Here is an 18,934-nt window from a genome sequence, read left to right as displayed (position 1 = left end):
TAGAGTTAATCAGAAAGTGTTAAATATATTTACTCATTTAAAATTCCTTTTTGTTGCTGCTTTTCTGTATTACATGCTTTAAAGTGCAGATAAGTGGAATCAACATGGTACTGTGGGACAATGCAGAACCAGGGATAGCAGACAATTTTTTTTGTTGTTCTGACCACAGGCTTATACAGTTGTGTTGCACCAATTAAGCCTCAATAGCCTTCATCTCTCAGGCTCGGTTTGAGGATCAGAATGAGAAGACGTATGATGTGTATGAGACACAGCACAAACTGTACTGTGTCCCACAGTGGTAAGCTCTCCCCACATCACTACACTCACATGCTCTATGCTTGCTTTTCTTATTCATGGTAGATTTTATTCTTTCTATGTGCCTACCATAACTTTTCCATGACTTTCTCTCTGCCTGATTGCCTATATTCCTGTCCTGCCCGTCCTTAGAGACCTAGCCCAAACTCCAGCATTTCCATGGTCTCTGCCATATGTGCCCACTCCTTACTCTTTCTTTCTTGGACTCCGCTTGTCCTTATGGTCAAGGTTACACTGCTTTGTTTGGTGTTTCCAGTCTTCCTTCTTTCCTCAAATAGGTTATAAATTCTGTGGGGAAAAAAATAAATGTCTTTTCTGAGGAGCCCACCATCTTAAAAAAGGACATGGTTGGCATTGCATAATGTGTGTTTTTCTTCTTTTTCAAACGTGGGACAAAATCAGTCAACTTTTATAGGCTGGTGTGAGCTAGCTCCAGCACTCCAGTAAGCAAAATGCTATAAATAAGAAGTTTCTTTAAAATAAACATTGTACACTTCTTCCTGATTCATAAGAGAACCTCATATTTGGTTGGGTAAAAAGTCATCCTGTTACTTCTCAATCTCTCAAAAGAAGGTTGGATGTGAACATTTTTCAAAAAATAGGTTTACATGGACAGATGCTAGAAGCCAATGCCTGTCTTGCTCTGTCTGTCAAGCACGGCAAATACCATAAAGTGATAAATCTGTATCATGTGTGACTTGGTGGCACCTTAGTTAAAAATGCTACTCTTCTAACCATAGAACTGTGCTGCAGCTTTAATTTTAAATATGAAAATGTTCCCACAGTGGAAAATGTGTCCCCAACCTCCTGAAGCTTTGAAAAGAAAGCCATCAATCAACAAGGCACATGAGAATGGTCTTCAAAGTTGTAGATTCATCAGAGCCCCAGGGTGGTGTGACAGGGGGTCAGGGTACCAGGGTGGCTTCATAAAGGGAAAAGTACACAAAGCAACCAAAGACCCTATACATTCCTTGAATTTTTTGAGAGATTATGTACTAAAGTCTCAACAATATGCTTATAATCCTACAGTAATCATCTGGCTAGCAGAAAGACACATCCTCTTAAGTAACCATATGAAATACATTTTTAAACAATCCATGTCTATGTAGAGAAAAAAATTGGTTTAGTGAAGTCAACAGAAGGTTCTCAAAAGCCTCAAAAAACATTTATCTGAGATGCAATAAATTTGGACTCTTAGCCTCAAGTCAGTTCTTTGGAGGTTTATTACTACTAGGTCACAAGGAAAGAGCGAGGTGAAATGCACAGGAACATCTCTATGAATAGCCGTATTAAGGAATAATGGAACTAGGTACATGTCTAGCTAGGTCCTGATCGTTTGTTTCCTAACTCAGGGAGAGCCAGAAACTGACCTACATACCAATCATTTATTTTCTTTATTTTCCTGAATTAAAAATGGAGTCACTGTACAAAAGTGGTTAGTTTCCACAGGGGAAAAGAAAATCAAGGAAATGATACAAATGGTTTGCATTTAAAGGATCTTTGTTAAAAAAAAATGAAAAGGAATTCTCTGGGACTACAGAACTCAAAATAAAGTATGTGGGCACTTTTGGTGGAAGGCACAGGGGTTTGACAGCTGCAAGTGGACTTAGGAAGTACCTGACACAGTTGGTTTTATGGTAAGGCTGAATGGGATTTGGTTCCTTGCCTTACAATTGGGTGCTGCAGGTAGGTGGTCCTCCTGATTGCTTAGTCTCTCTGTTCTCACTGCTTAGAATTTTGCTTCTGCTTTGAACATTATATGAGATAATGACTATAGTTAAGATAATGACTGTAAAAGGCCAGTTAAGACCAGTGTCATTCTTTCCTCATCCTTCTTTCACTTGGCAAGTGAGGAAACAGACCCAGAAATATGAAGAATTAAGTCCAAGGGCACACACCCAGCTGATTCCCACCAGTACAGGGGTATATCAGCCCTCTGCAGTGCTATTTTCATGATGGATTTCGAATGACAAGAAAGATGATCTCTGTTTGCAGATGACATGGTTATATAGAGAGAAAAAGATTACACATTCAAACCTGTTAGAAACTACTAAACTAATTCAGCAGTTGCACGATATGAAATCAGCACAAAAATTAATATATTTCTTTACACTAATAATGAACAAACTGAAAAAAATAATTGAAAAACCCAGTTAACAATAGCCACTAAAAGAATGAAATACTTGAAAATAGGCAGATGACTGCAGCCCTGGTCCACAGCCCAGTTCCACAGGAGCCTCATGAATGCTCCTGAGCTGGAACTACCCATCTAAGGTACTCTTGAATTCCTAACCCACAGAAACTGTGAAATAAAAAATGTTGACTGATTTAAGCTGCTAAGATTTCAGGTAGTTTGTTATATGTCAATAGATAACTAGTAGGTAACCACAGCGTTAAATGGAATGAGGATATTTAAACGTAACTATAGAGAACCAACCCTGTTTTTCAACTCTGTTGTTTTACATTTATCGGGAAAAGAAACTCAGAATTCATCGTTAAAAGTGCTTTTTCAATGTACATAAGGGGGGTTTTTACTTTTATTATTATTTTAAATTGACGTATAATTGTACATATAGTACAATGTGATATTTTGATACATGTATACAATGTATAATGATCAAACCAGGGTAATTAGCATATCTATCATCTCAAATACTCATCATTTATTTGTGTGAGAACATTCAAAATCCGCTTTTCTATCTAGCTGAAAATATACAATAAATTGTTGTTCATCATAGCCACCCCCAATAGTGCTACAGAAGACTAGAACTTATTCCTCCTATCTGGCGGTACTTTTCTATCTGTTAACCATCCTTTGTGGTTGTTTTTATAGAGATGAGAATACCATAATCAGATATCAGGCTTGAACATGCAGAGGATTAAATAGAATCTTATCAGAATGTGGCCATGGATGCTTGAGAGACCAAAACATTATAAGAGATTTTGAATAATCGAACAAATGGTGGCCTCATATGCCCTAGCAGTATTTCCATTTTATATTCTAGATACACAGATTATATGCTGTATTCCTCATTGGCATTGCATGCCCCAGATCACAGAACATTGCCTCCCCTCATCATGATTTGGGAACATTCTATTTCACTGCAATTACAGTTTCCAGGAATGACAGCTGCTGAATAATTACAGGAAAATTACTTTAGTTCTCTATAGAATTTACAAGTTCCCGAACCTGACATTTATTGAGATGGTAACTCTCAATGTGTAGAGCCAGGTTAAAGATAAAAATTTAAAAAAAATATATTTTTATTTAAAAAAATACACACATATGTAAAATACTTCTTTTGGATTTCTTGGCTGCCTTACAGCATCAGACATGGGAAAAATTCGTATTCTCTGAATTATCTATGTAACCATTTCTTTTTGTTTTATTCATCTATGATTGTAATTTTTAAAAATATGTAATTTATAGATCCTCCCTAGAAGGAAAGGTTAGAATAGATGATAAATAATTTCAAAAGTCCATTTTAGCTTTAAGAATGTAAGCGTATCTAAGAAAAAGTGCCTTGGGGGGCCAAAATGAGGAGTCTTAGGGCTTGTCTAGAGTCCTTGGATCAGCTAAGGCATGTCCTTCTGGGCGGGAGCCAACTCTCTCCTAAACAGCCACCTTGAGTAAAATGTCAGTTATCTTGTGAAGGATGGAATGAGTGATAAGAATGCCCTGGAGCCCAGGCTATTTGGGATAGGGAGATAGGATTTTCTGAGTAAATATCAAAGAGAACCCTTGGGCAGAACCCTTGGTGTGTGGTCAATCCATGAAGGTGTCACAGAGTTGCAATAGAAATGTGTGTAAGGAGTGGGGAGGCGGGGTCCCAAAAGGAGGATTCCTCTTTGGGGGTCACTTTATATAAGTACATAGATCTTAACAAGGAGACAGTAAAGCCTGGACAAATGGAAAGGAATGTTACCAGGCTCCCTTCCATCACCATGTGGCATGTTTGAGAAATCAGAGCCTTAGAGGCCTACAGTAGAGCTGAGTCTCAATCAAAATGCAATTGAGAAAAGGAGAAACACACCTGTTATTTTAATCTTAATATTGAATATAGAGACCCAGTTAAATAGGCATTAAAGGACTGAAAAGAGAAGGTGGGAACATGGAGGTAACAGAGGTAGCTGCTACTACTGAAGACAACAGCCACTCCCAGGCCTGCGGGGAAAAAAAAAAATGGAAGAACTTGGGGTTAACAGAACCTAAAATCTATGAGGAGAACCCTCGAAGGGCTGGGGCCCAGGCCTCTGAGGAAGTAGCTCTCACTCAATCAGCTGGTGCTGGTACCTTTAAGGGTTGAAAAATAATGCTGGTAATAATAATAATAATTTAGGTAGCAGTTTGATGTTTTAGTTCTACAAAAAAAAAGTGAGAAGTGCCTTTTCCTAGACGGAAACAAACATTTTCTTTTGCTATAAAGGGAATGGGAAGTAGCATTAGGACCTCAAACCACGGAAGTTCAGAATGGTTTAAGTGTTTGTAAGGAACGGAAAAAACTAAGCATGGTCATGGAGGAATTTTAAGGAAATAGAAACTATTGCTTCACCTCCTTTTTCCTGGAATGTGTCAGTGTGTATTGCCATATAAATATATTAATAAATATGCATGTAATATCTGTGTTAAAGGTTCCATTAGTTCCTACTTATCTACCCCCATTCACTCAAATCCAAAAGACATATGGACATCAACTTCCTGTTTCACTTAGTGAAATCGGGAAACTCTTATTCATTTTTCATAACATTTTATTTATTATTATTATTGTATTATTATTGTTTTGAGACAGAGTCTCACTCTGTCGCTGAGGCTGGAGTGCAGTGGCATGATCTCAGCTCACTATATATAGTATATAGTAAAACCCTTTCTCTACTAAGAGAAAGACAGAGTCTTGCTCTGTTGCCCAGGCTAGAGTGCAGTGGCATGATCTCAGCTTACTGCAACCTCTGCCTTAGTGGTTCAAGTGATTCTCGTGCCTCAGCCTCCCAAGTAGCTGGAATTACAGATACCCACCACCATGCTCGCTAATTTTTGTATTTTTAGTAGAAACGGGGTTTCGCCATGTTGGCCAGGCTGGTCTTGAACTCCTGACCTCAAGTGATCCACTCGCCTCGGCCTCTGAAAGTGCTGGGATTACAGAAGAGAACCACCATACCCGGCCTAAAGGTGCTTTTATGACCCTAAATAGGATAAATCATAAAGGACACATTCGAAGCTTCAAACACGGGATTAAAATTTGGATAAAATGAAAAAAATGAAAGAATATTGTGAAAGGTTCTAAATTATATTCTTGGTTTTGTTTTAGCCAATGGCATCCTCTTTTGAACTACTGGATCTTCTTTTTAATATTTATGTTTTAAGAAGGGTTCCTGTTTGGATGAAGTACAACTGGAAAACCATGTGGTTACAACAAAACTTCTCTGGAGGTCGTGTACTTAATTTCAAGACAAGTTCCTCAGAGAAAATCGCCTTTTGAGCTTTGAGCTTCTAGTCTTAAAGATTCAAATTATGATAATAATATCACAGATGCACATAATAATATGTTGAGAAAATTGCTCCCACTTTATTCTGGACTGTTTCAGAAGTAGTCTCTACCAGTAATCTTTTTATTCATAGTTAGGCTCACAGCTAGTTTCATGTCACATGTCCTCTTCGGGCAAACCCAGGAAATAATTCTAAATCCTGTAACTTCTGAGTAGTAAGGTTGGATTGTGTTTCATCATAATGCCTAGCATTTATCATATCCAGAGGATGTATAAACTGGTTCTACAAAAAAGACGTGACACACCTTGTGAATAAGCGCTTTCCTCATGTACAGCCTGTTGAACTGATGCTGTTAATGGGAAGGTAGATTTAGAATCCATTGAGCTCAAACCAAAAAAATACTGCAAAATATTCTCTTACAATTTTCCCTTTGCAGTTTTCCAGCTGGGATCTTTGCCTGTTGTTTATATGGTAAAGCTCCTGAAAGCATTTCCATCTCAAGCTTCTTCCCTTTCAATTTGATCCTAGATTTTCCAAAAAGAAACCTTTCCAAGAGTCACAGATGTAAAATAACCAGTCATCCTCATTTCCTGGGACTTGAGACTTTCAATGCTTAAACTGGGCAAGTCGCTGGCAAACTAGGATGAGTTTGTTATAGGGGCACATGATGGTGGCTTCCATGCAGGCTTTGAGTAAAAACTTCTTCAGCATGTCTCCTTATTGCCTGGGTTCAGTCTCTCTGTATAGCAGTATCTTTTAACAGTTGTTATATAAAAGCACGTAATTTTCTTTTTATCCAAATATATGTTTTAATTGTTTAACACAGGGATCATCAAACCCTGCCCTTACCTGGTTTTCACAGACAGGGGCCAGGGTCTTGCTCTGTCACCCAGGCTGCAGTGCAATGGCATAATCATAGCTCACTGCAGCCTCAAACCCCTGGGCTCAGGCTTTCCTCCCGCCTCAGCCTCCAGAATTGCTGGGACTACAGGTGTGTGCCAACGCACTGGCAAATTGTTTTTATTTTTTACTTTTGTACAGACAGGGTCTTGCTGTGTTGCTCAGGCTGGTCTCAAACTCCTGGCTTCAAGCAATCGTCCTGTCTCAGCCTTCCAAAGTGTTGGGATTACAGGCATGAGCCACTGTGCCTGGCCCTATTTTTCACATTTTTAAATGATATATTTTTTTAAAGATTTTGCAATTTTCTTTTCTGTGGCTTACCTTAAAAGCCTAAAATAATTGCTATCTGCCTCTTTACAGAAAAATTTGCTGATCTCCAGTATAAGATATATTTAGCTATAGAAAACAGCCAAAACACTAGGCCCATTTTCCTGATATGATCAAATTTATGTCTGAATTACAAATCGCCAAAAAAACCTTTATAAATTCTTTTTCATTTTGCCATACAGTGCTTTATAAATTTATGAAAAATATACAATGTTAAACAGTTTAATATTTTTCTAAGTTCATAATTATGACTCATTTTTCTAAGTTGAACAGAAACAGTAGAAATCATAACCAAGCCCCCTCATTTTACAGGTGAATAAACTGAGGCTGGGAAGAGTAAAGGAAGAGCTCACCCACAGAGCTCACCCACAGCTGGTGGGGAAAGAGCCAGAACTAAGAACCCCACCTGGATCCCAGCATTCTTGCATTATAGTTCCCCAGGAGGACTTTATCATACAGGATGGCAATTTAAAAAGTGAATCATTGCTAAATTGTTACATACCAAACTTATTCTCCTGGGCTATTCCTGCCTTCCACCTCCCCTCAAGGCCAACACAGGGAAATGTCCCTACTATCTCTATGGGGCAATATTTTCCCAGTTTACCTGCCAATTCTGTTGCCTATGATGGTCTGTGCTTTAGATCTGAGTTTTCAGCCAGCCTTCCCACCATGGCAGTATGTTTGAATTGCCTGGCGTGTGTGTGTGTGTGTGTGTGTGTGTGTGTGTGTGTGTGTGTGGTTGTTGTTGTTTTGTTTTAATATCAATACCTGGGCCTTATCCTCTTATATTCTCATTCAACCAGTCTGAGCAGGGCCTAAGAAATGAGTATGCCTTTAGGGCCCAATTGATTCTAATAGGGACCACTGTGTTAGACTACATAACACTGTGTTTTACAGGAAGCAAAAATATTTTTACAAATGGTAAAGTGTCTTCATCAGAGAGTGAAGTGAATTTGAAAGTGCTTTAGGCTTGATGAATTCCGATACAATAGGGTAATTTTGATCAAAAACTTTTAAGAACAAAAGTGTATATCATGTAGACCATAACTTAAGATAGTTGAAGGTAAACTGAGACAATTAATTTGGTCTCCATTTTATATTCTTCTTTATAAAGTCCATTATAATCACCTGCAATTTTTTTTTACTGGCATACAAAATCTACTTTAACCTGTGGAAAAGATAGTTATCAAAATTGTATACTAATGGATATAACAACCAGTGACCAATAATCTTTAGTGCTTTGGATCTGGAGTGGTTTGGTCAACATGTAGTTACTTGGATAGAATAACTTGCACCTAAGGAAAACAATATGTTTCTCTAGATGTATCTATCTATCTAGGCATATATATATGTATACATACAATTACAAATATTTTGATTTGTAAATATTGAGCTGAAAAAAAATTTAAGCCAGGCGAACATGATATTAAACACAAAGCTAATACAACATGTGATTTTAAATGTAAATTTGATTTTATATATAATATATAATGTTATATATAATATATATAATTGAACAACATATAGTGTGTCCCAGTGTGTCATTTTCCAAGAAGTTATAAATATTTCCAAGTGAGGAGGAAGAATTCTTCAATCAAATTTTATGCCATTTGGAGCATATTCAAGACTCAGCTGAGCGTGAAGTAAAAGACATATTGTTGGCTGTAAGAAAGTCAAATTACTGCATGTAGGAAAATTTTTACCCCTCAGTGCTCAATATACAATTTTCTTAAACTTTACACCCACTGCTTAGATAAAATCTTTCAATATTGCAGCCAAGGATGAGAAATTTTAATTTCGGCCCTGTTCTGTGTCAAGAACTGTTCAATATTCTAAATCAATATAGTGATCATGGGGCTATAAGTCCCTCGAGGTGCCCATTTATCAATAGCAATTTGACTCAGTAAGAATTTGTAAACTAGCTTCACAAAGAAGGCCACAGACTAGAGTTCCTCAGCCTTGGCACTGTTGACATTTTGAGCCAAATAAGTCTTTATCGTAGGTGCTGTCCTGTGCATCGTAGCATCTTTAGCAGCATCCCTGGACTTGATCCACTAAATGCCAGTGGCACCCCCTCACCCAATTGTGACCACAAAAAATGACTCCAAACATTGCCACGATTCCTGGGGGGCAAAATCACCTCCAGTTGAGAGCCATTGCTATAGAGCATAGAACACTGGTCTCAAACTTCAGAGATGGGAAAAATTTAGGACAATAAGAATGTAAAGTGACTTTTTCACTAAACCTCTTTTTTCCCTTTCAGTATAAAATAATAAGATGGCTGATCCTGCAAAGAGGCGCGGTGACATCAACAGTGACTCAGTCTCTATGATGGTATTAGTAACTGGCAGCTGACTCTCCTATTTATCATCAAGTTATGTTCCAAATAAGACTTTCAAGTCTGAGAAAAATGACAAATCCCTTCCAGGCATGGTTCAAGTTAAAGCTGAAACTGTGTCTTCGTTTCAGCTCAAGAGAGGTTTTGATTGTGTCGTGGCTTTTCCTTGTGTACTGGTTGAGGAACTGTGCCTTGGAGGGGCGGGGAGTCTTGAGAATGGATCAACTGATGGAGGGGGAGTGGAAGACATTGGTTGCCCAAGAAAATATGTCAACATCTGTCCATCACTGCAACTCCGGCCTGATTATCATTTTTTCTGCTTCTGTAAGCACCAATGAGACAATGCCACTGAGCCACATTCTTTGTTGCCTGCAGTATTTCCCACCACTGCGCCACCTCTGATATGCTAATGAGGAAGCCCAGGGTTTTGTGTGGCTGAAAAGCCTTTCAGGCACAATCAGTGGGTCAACAATCTCAACTCTGTACAGCGGCTCAGCCTGCTCTGTGAGAGGCTCCTCTTTCGGAGGGGTCCTTCCTCACACCTTTTCTGTGAGTGTGTCTGTGCTTAAGGAAGGGCAATTAACCATCTGGCTGCTTGTCCCCTGGAGAAATTGACAGAACATCAAACAGAATAAACTCATACCTTGAAAACTGCCAAGTGGCACATGACTGTCCAGTTCACTGTGGGGAGAAGCCACTAACCAATGGTCTGAATCTAAAAATGACCCAGTGGCACCGGTTTGTAGTAAAACTTTGATGATAGAACTCCATGCAAATTCTGACTCCATAATGCTGGTTCTTGATGTAAATCTCCCAATGTAACTGTCAAGGTTTAAAAATATCTTACGTAGGTGTTCAGAATCATAAGGTCATAGAATTATAAAATGTTAACCGGCAGAAGTATTTTCATCTTTGTCATACGAAAAAGAGTAATTTGCTCATACTAAGTCTTCAATATTTATGTATTGGATTGCAATTAACAGGAATCAAAGGAATCTTATAAGGATCATTTATCTAGAATTATCTCTATTTTCTAGAATCACTTAATGATCATTGTCTTTATTCAGCCTAAGTAACATTGAAATTTTTCTTCATTCAAATAAATTCATATTCATAAAGCCTTTCCTCACTTTTCATTTCATATTCTGTTTCTACTAGTATTGTTAACCATTGCAAAGAAATACTGTTGCCCTCCATTAAAACCTGAACTGCCTGCTGTCTATGGTTTATTTATCTAACAAAGATTTATTGTGGTGCCAGACATTGTAATAGGCCATAAAGACACAAAAAAGAAAAATAGATAGTTTCCGACCTCAGGAAAAACTTAGTCACACGAGGGAGACAGTATATAATACAATGTGGTTAGTACCTGATGAAACAGTGCACATGGTGCCATGGGAACACAAAAGTCAGCCACAGGGAAGTCAAGGAAGGCTTCCTGGAGGACAGTGAACCGAATCTTAAACTGAATAATATGTAGTGAGGAAAAGCGAGGGTAAATGGAATTTTATGAAATTTGTCAGAAGAGGTTAACCATTGTAACAAACAGCCCTGGAATTTCAGTGGCAAACACAACCAAGATTTATTTCTTGCCTATGTCACAGTCTAACGAGGTTGTCAGGGGATGTCAGAAAGTGTGGTACTGTGTTCTATGAAGTCTTTCAGAGACCTGGTTCCTTCCATTAGCAACTCCCCCATCTTCTAAGACTGCACTGGATTCTTGGTTTCCTCTTCCCCAGATAGTTTGGCACCAGGAGTGTCCTCAGTAAGATAGATCTGCTTCCTGCTCTCATGGAACTACTCTAGTGAAGAAACACACAAATCAATACATAAGAAAAATAGGCCTTACTTAGATGGGATGGTCAGGGAAAGCCTCTTTGGAAAGACGACGTTTGAGCTGATATGTAAATGACAAGAAGGAGCTATCCACAAGAATGTGGAGGAGGAGGGACATTCCAGGCACAGAGTTAAGTTAGAGTCAAGGTTCTTAGTTAAGAATAAGCCAGGTAAGTGTCAGGATAGAAAAATGTCCAGTGTAGCTGAGGATAGTGGGCCAATGGGTGAATGGACAGATGAGGTCTCAGAGGTCAGCAGAAGTTAGCTCATGAAGGACATTATAAACTAGATTAAGAAGGATGGATTTTTAATCTAAGTGCAATGAAAAGTTATTAGAGAGATTTGAGCCCAGAACTAATGTGATTTATATTTTTACAAAACAATTCATGTGGAAGCAGAGAAAACTAGTTAGGAGGCTTTTGTACTAGCCCCAGTTGACAAAGGGTGGTGATACCAGTGGAGATGGGGAAAAACTGAAAGGTTTGAGAGGTGTTTTGAAAATAGAATTCACGGGACTTGCTGTTCCAGAAGTATCGGGTGTGGAAGGTGAGGGAAGCTATAAGACAGTAATCAAGAACAATTACTTGAGCACTAAGTGGGTGGTAAAACCATTTACTGAGATGTGTGTATTTCTAGGGGAGCTATATGAGATACATGAGACTGGAAAAAACCTGATTGGCAAAAGAGAGAATTCTCTTGGGTCATGTTGAGTTCGAGATGCTTATTAAGCTTCCACATAGTGATATCTAGTTGGCTGTTGGATACAGGAATCTAGAATCCTGGGGGTGAATATTTTAAAGATATTGGACATGACGAGTTTGCCCAGTTAGAGTGTGGACAAAAGATACGAGACCCAGGATAGACCCCTGAGGCGCTCAACATTTAGAGGTGCAGGCAGAGGCAAAAGACCCATCAAAGGAGCATGAAAAGAAATTGTGAGGTAGGAGGAAGCCACCAGGGTGCTGGTGAGGAGACAAGGGAAATGGGTAAAGTTCTAGGCAACAGAGAAAGGGGATATTTCAATTTTATTTCTTTAACTTCTGCATCCTCCAAATCCAGTAAGCCATTTTAAATATGATTTCCAATGAGAATATATCTGGTCAAATTAATATACTCACCAACAGCGTCCCCACAATGAACTTTTGGCCCAAGATTCATTTGTCAAGGAGATGCGGAATCAGTGGAATGGACAATAGAACGTGGACTCTGAAGCAACCTTCCCAAAAATACAGTCATTTTTGAGATGGAGACATCGAAGCCAAGGAAATTCATTTCCAGCTTCACGTCTGAAGGTTTGAGTTCACATTTCAGCACTAACAATTGTGTATCTCTAGGGGAACTATATGAGGTTTCTGAGCCTCAGTTTCATTTTCTATATAATGGGTGTAATAACCAGTGTGTATTTGTGATTACTCTCATCCCTCTGAGTAGATACAATCTTTCTGTACAATAATAAGACTTCACGCTTTCCTATCTTAGAAACCCCTTTAAAACTCCTCCCCAGACCTTCCCCTAGGTACTACTTGCTGCATTAGGTGCTGCTCTGTGTCTAAGAACTGCTGACTTTGTTTGTCTGCAGTTACTCATTATAATGTCATTACCTACCAAGGAAGGAGTATTGTTGCCTGGGCTGCTAGCCTCTGCTTCATTTGGTCATGCTTGAACTCTCTTCTTAGCTCACATCTCCTTTCTAGTCACAAGGATGTAAAATTGTCTTCAGTTTCCTCCCACCCATTCTTATTTTATAAATTATTCGAGAAGGCGTTGGTGACCTTTACATGTGGCTCCAAATGCACTGGCTTCACACATGGTTTCTTGCACTAGCCTTGCATCTTCATGTCCTTCAAGTCAATCATTTCCTTCCACCATCCATACTGTCCAATCAACCTCAACACCACCTAACTCACATGGTGCTTGAAGGAATCAAATAGTTTAGCACACATGTTGTGAACTTCATCTACAAAGGCAAAAGAGTTTTCTTGGTACTCTTGTAGCTAGATCTTTAAGCCTTTAAAAATAGACAAATGGGGACTAAAATCAAAAAGGGCTTATGTAAGTGGATTAAAGCATTTGTTCTGATTGATGCAGACATTTAAAAATGCATTATTCTAAAGAACACAATTCTAGCTCTGTGGAAGTGCTATTGAATTTCAGTCCTCCATGCCTTATGATTTTTGTAACATTCTGTTTTAGAGTCCAACAATAGACTGAATTTTCCCAGAGACATGAAAAGTGGTCTGTAAACAAAATGACCATTGTTCTAGAAATCAAATCATCACCAATTAATAGAACAAGGACATCATTTTTCACCCATGATTGCATTAGCTCATTAGCTCAGGCTGCCATAAAAAGCTACCATAGACTAGGTAGCTTAAATGACAGAAATTCATTTTTTTGCAGTTCCTGAGGCTGGAAAATCCAGGTTCAAGGTGACAGCCAATTCTGTTTCTGGTGAGGGCCCTCTTGCTGGCTTGGAAACAGCCAACTTCTCACTATGTCCTCACGTGGCCTTTCCTCAGTGCATGTGCATGTCGTATGTATGTGAAGGAGATCTCTCTCTCTCTTCTTCTTCCTATAAGGCCACCAATTCTATTGGATTAGGACCCCACCCTTATGACCTCATTTAACCTTAATTACCTCCTAAAAGCCTTACCTTCAAATCTAATCACATTGGTGGCTAGGGCTTAAACATATGAATTTTGGGGAAAGAGCCATAATTTAGTCCATAGCACTGGTAAACACTGCTCAGAGTTCATTGCAAAGGGCACTTTTGTACACTGCTCGTGGGGGTAAATCTGGTGTAGTCATTATGGAGGGAAATGAGGTGACGAGTACCAGTGGTCTTAAAATGGTCTCTGATGCGATAATTCCTCATTTACACCCTTAAGGAAATAATCAGAGCTGTATATACAGATTTTTGAATACATCTTTTTCTAAACCTACTATTTATAAATGCAAAGGCCTAAAAATAACCCTTTTATGTTCAACAATGGGATAATAAACACATAAATTCAGAGGCAATAATATGGTGCCAATGTGGTAGAGTGAGGAGAAATAATCTTTTTTGAAAAATCTTTAATGCCATGAGAACATATTTAGGATAATATTTAGAGGGGAAATAGGATACTTAAAGGAATCATTTAGAATAAATTAATATTTTTAATGCATATATAAATTTGATATGCATTTACATAATATCGGAAGAATAGACATATAAATAGTAACTGGTTATGACTGCTTGGTGGGATTTAGCGTGGTTTTTTTTTCTTCAAAGTTTTTTGTGTTTCCAAACTATTGACAGTTCGCATTTATTATCAGTATACTAAGGAAAAAAAGCCATTTAAAAAATAGCTCTAGGAAACTATTCAAATCTAAAGCTTAAGCATTTATATTTCATGCTGCTTATGAGAAGACCAGGGACATGTAGCAGTTGCTTGTTTTTTTCTTTGTAATTCTAGTCATTCTATGTGACTCCCCTGTAGCAGGCAGAATAATGGTCCCCTAAAGATTTCTACACTCTAGCCCCTAGAACTTGTGAATGTGTTACATGGCAAAGGGGAGTTTGCAGATGGGATTAAAGGTATGGGTCTTGAGATGGGAAGATTATCCTGGGTTGGCTGAGTGGGCTCTATCTAATCATACAGGTCCTTAAAATCGGATAAACTTTTTGGGCTGTGGTCAGAAGGAGATCTGACGGCAGCACCAGAAGGACTTGGCCCGCCACTGAAATTGCCTTTTTCACCTTTTGCAGGGAATTCTGGTAGCCTGCAGAAGGTGAAAAAGGCAAGGCAAGAAAATCTCCCCTAAATCTTCCAGAAGGCATGCTGTGCAGCTGGCACCTTGATTTTAACGCAGTGAGATTTGCATTGGACTTTTAACCTATAAAACCATGAGATAATAAATGTGTATTGTTTTAAGCTACTAAGTTAGTTGTAATTTGCCACGGCAGTAATAGAAAGCTGATGTAGTCTTGAAAAGTAATTTCACTCAATCTTGTTTAATTTGGTGTTCACACCACCCCCTCCATTATAACCACCTGTTTTCTATTTTTTCTAATCTTAATTATTCAACAAGTATTAACTGAGGACCAGCTATGAACTGGACACTGTTAGGTGCTGAGGAAAAGAGAAAGGAAGTGTAAGATACAGCTCTGAGTTTGGTAATGCAGACAAATGACCTTTTAGAGAGAACCAAGAGCGTGTTAGGGAAGAAACACTGTGTTGTTATAATATTAATCTGAACTTTTTAATGATTTTCTGTAGCTTAATGTTCATTCTTTTGAGATATTTCTGTTTAACTGATATCAGAGATGAAGTCTACATATAAGAACAATAAATTTCCTTTGCATTTTCTTTCTTACTCTTTGTGACTATCAACCCAGCAGATACAACCTTTAAATAAATTTATCGTCTATCTCAGTACAGAGACCTCTAAGTCACCAAATATGCTCATCCTGCTAATAAAATTAAAGGCAGTTGTTCTTATCCCAGAGAACATCAAGAACAATCCCAGAATGCTATCAACTGCATGCAGGTGTGGGCTGTTAGAATTCTGTGGTGCTAAATGTGTTGAATCATGCCATTTTATTCGTTAGCCAGTTGATTATTTTTTTGAAATGTGATTGCCTACATTGTGCTAGCCTTTGGTCATACAAAGAGAAATAAAGCCACTCCTTCACCTTCAGGAGCACCGAATTAAGCATGGGAGACAGAGACACAACTATGACAAAATGTGACATGTATGCAATTAACAGGTATTCAAGTCCCGTGGGGTGACAGTGAATGGAGCAATTGTTTGGTATCCGGAGAACTAAGGTGGGAAGGGAGGTTGGAGGGACATTTGAATTGACTCTGAAGATCAAGCATGAATTTGCCAAGTGGAATTAGAGAAAGGGTATTCATGATAGATAAAATAACATGGACAAAGGCTGGGAGGTAGGGAAGTGCGTTGATCTTTCTTGTAAAGGAATGGGCTGCTCAAAGGAGACTAAGGAGTAAAGAGGGGTTTGGAAGAGACATCTGAAGTTAGATAGTAAAATATATTAAATGCCAAGCTAGATGACTGAACTTGATCCTAGAGGCAATGGGAACTAACAGAGGTTTTTAAGCATGGCAATGTCACCATAAGCTCCATGGTTATAAACTACTGTCCAGTTTTCTGCAGTGATGAAAATGTTCTATTTCCGCATTAAAATGTTACAGCCACTAGCCACTAGCTCAAATGTTGCAGTGACTGTTGAGCCACTGAAATATAACTATTGTGATTAAGGAACTGAATTTTTACTTCTATTTAATTTGAATTAATTTAAGTTTACTTTTAGCAAGCCACACGTGGCTAGTGACTACCATATTGGGCAGCCCAGAGCTAGAAAGTTATCTCTGGAGGAGTATTGAATGGAAGAGGAGAGAAGGCTTCCTACAGGGAAAAAAAGACTAGATTAAAGAGAGAATCATTTCTTTTCCTTTCAGAGATAAATTTTTAACACTATATAGATGATTTTGACCATGGATTGTGTACAGATGGGTGCCAACTTATGATGGTTCATCTTACCATTTTTTGACTTTACAATGCTGTGAAAGCAATACGCATTTAGTAGAAACCATACTTTGAGTATCCATACAAGCATTTTGTTTTTCACTTTAAGTACAGTATTCAATAAATTACATGAGATATTCAGCACTTTATTACAAAATAGGCTTCGTGTTAGATGACTTTGCCCAACTTTAGGCTAATGTAAGTGTTCTGAGCACATTCCAGGTAGGCTAGGCTAAGCTATAATGTTTAGTAGGTTAGGTGTATTCAATGCCTTTTTGACTTATGATATTTTTAACTTATGATGTGATTACTGAGATGTAACTCCATTGTAAGTCAAGGAGCATCTATACTCAAATATAGACCATTAATAATATGGAGCCAACAGGCGTGGTGGCTCACGTCTGTAATCCCAGAACTTTGGGAGGCCGAGATCAGGGGATCACTTGAGCTCAGGAGTTCAAGACCAGCCTGGACAACATGGTGAAATCCTGTCTCTACAAAAAAAATTTAAAAAATTAGCCAGGCATGGTGGCGGGTGCCTATGGAGCTAGCTACTCGGAAGGCTGAGGTGGTGGTACCAGTGGAGGGACTTGACTATGAGTTGTGCAGGTTCTTGGTCTTTTGAACAAAGAATTGGACAAAACATGCAAACAAAGCAATGAAAGGATGAAGCAACAAAAGCACAGATTTATTGAAACCAACGTACACTCCACAGAATGGGAGTGGGCTTGAGCAAGCAGCTGAAGAGCACTGGTTACAGAATTTTCTGGGGTTTGAATACCTTCTAGTGATTTCCCATTGGTTACTTGGTTGTACCTATGTAAATGAAAGAGTGGCCCACGACCAGTTTGATTGGTTGCAGGAGGTGACCAATCAGAGTCTGAAGTGAAGTTACAAAGTTACACATGAAGACTAGTCCTGCGACCAGTCTGATTGGTTGCGGGAGGGGACCAATTAGAGGTACTTTCCATTTTTCATCTGCACAGTGCAAAGGTAGTAACCTCTGATCCTTTCATTACTTCAGTGTGGAGAGGTGGGGTTTTCCTTTTGATTCAGTTCTAGGAAGTCAGGGCGAATTGGCTTTAGGTAACCTGTCTCCAGACCCTATTCTCCTGCCTCAGTGGGAGGATCACCTGAGCCTAGGAGGCAGAGGTTGCAGCAACCCAAGATCATGCCACTGCACTCCAGCTTGGGTGACAGAGCAAAACCCTGTCTCAAATAATAATAATAATAATAATAATAATAATAATAAAGGAGCCAGTTTAGTTTGTGTGCCTATAATCCAGAGGAAAGGTGTTTCAGTGTACAGTCAGAGACGATAACCACTAATCCTGCCTCTGGGCTGAGGATGGGACATTGAACAACTGTTTTATTCCTTATTCCTTAGTATTTATTTTATAGAGTTGAATCTCCAACCCCTCATCTACTCACCCACCATACTATCTGTGTAACTACAGTTAACATGCAGTAGCCAAGACAGTGACTCTCAATGTGGGAAGGGGGTGATTTTGTTTCCCAGGGAACATTTGGCAATGTTTGGAGACGTTTTGAGTTATCACAACTGGGGAAGGGGTGCTACTGGCATCTAGTGGGTAGAAGCCAGGGATGCTGCAAAACATCCTACCACGCACGGGACAATGATGCAGTCCAAAATATCAATAGTGCTGAGGTGAAGAAATCCTGGTCTAGAGCAGTGGTTTTCAACCCTCAATGTTCATTAGAGTCACTTGGGAAACTTTAAAAAATCCCTATGCCCTGGTCATTCCCCAGGCCAACTAAATCAGAAACTCTGAGATTGGGGCCCAACCCAGGTTTTGGTGCTTTTTAAAGAGATCTCCAAGTGATTCTAATATGAAGCCAGAGTTGAGAGCTACTGGCATAAAGAGAGTCCAAAATATCCTATTCTTAAGCCCTCAACATATCTGACTCCTATGAATGTCCATTTTGTGTCTCTCATGCAGTCTTCTGCCAAAACCATGTCCCTGTCTTTTACTTAGTCTATTTGTCACTGCAGGGCTCTTGAAACCTGTCAGACACCTAAATATGGAAACAATAGACACTGGGGACTACTAGATGACAGAGGGAGGGCGAGGGGCTAGCGTTGAAAAACTAACTGTTGGGTCCTATGTTCACCACCCGGGTGAAGGGATCAGACCATTCACATCCCAAACCTCAGTATTATGTAATACGCCATGTAA

The sequence above is a fragment of the Pan troglodytes genome, chromosome X, assembly GCF_028858775.2.
Source record: "Pan troglodytes isolate AG18354 chromosome X, NHGRI_mPanTro3-v2.0_pri, whole genome shotgun sequence".
NCBI lineage: Eukaryota > Metazoa > Chordata > Mammalia > Primates > Hominidae > Pan > Pan troglodytes.
Note: the sequence above shows the minus strand (reverse complement) of the source record.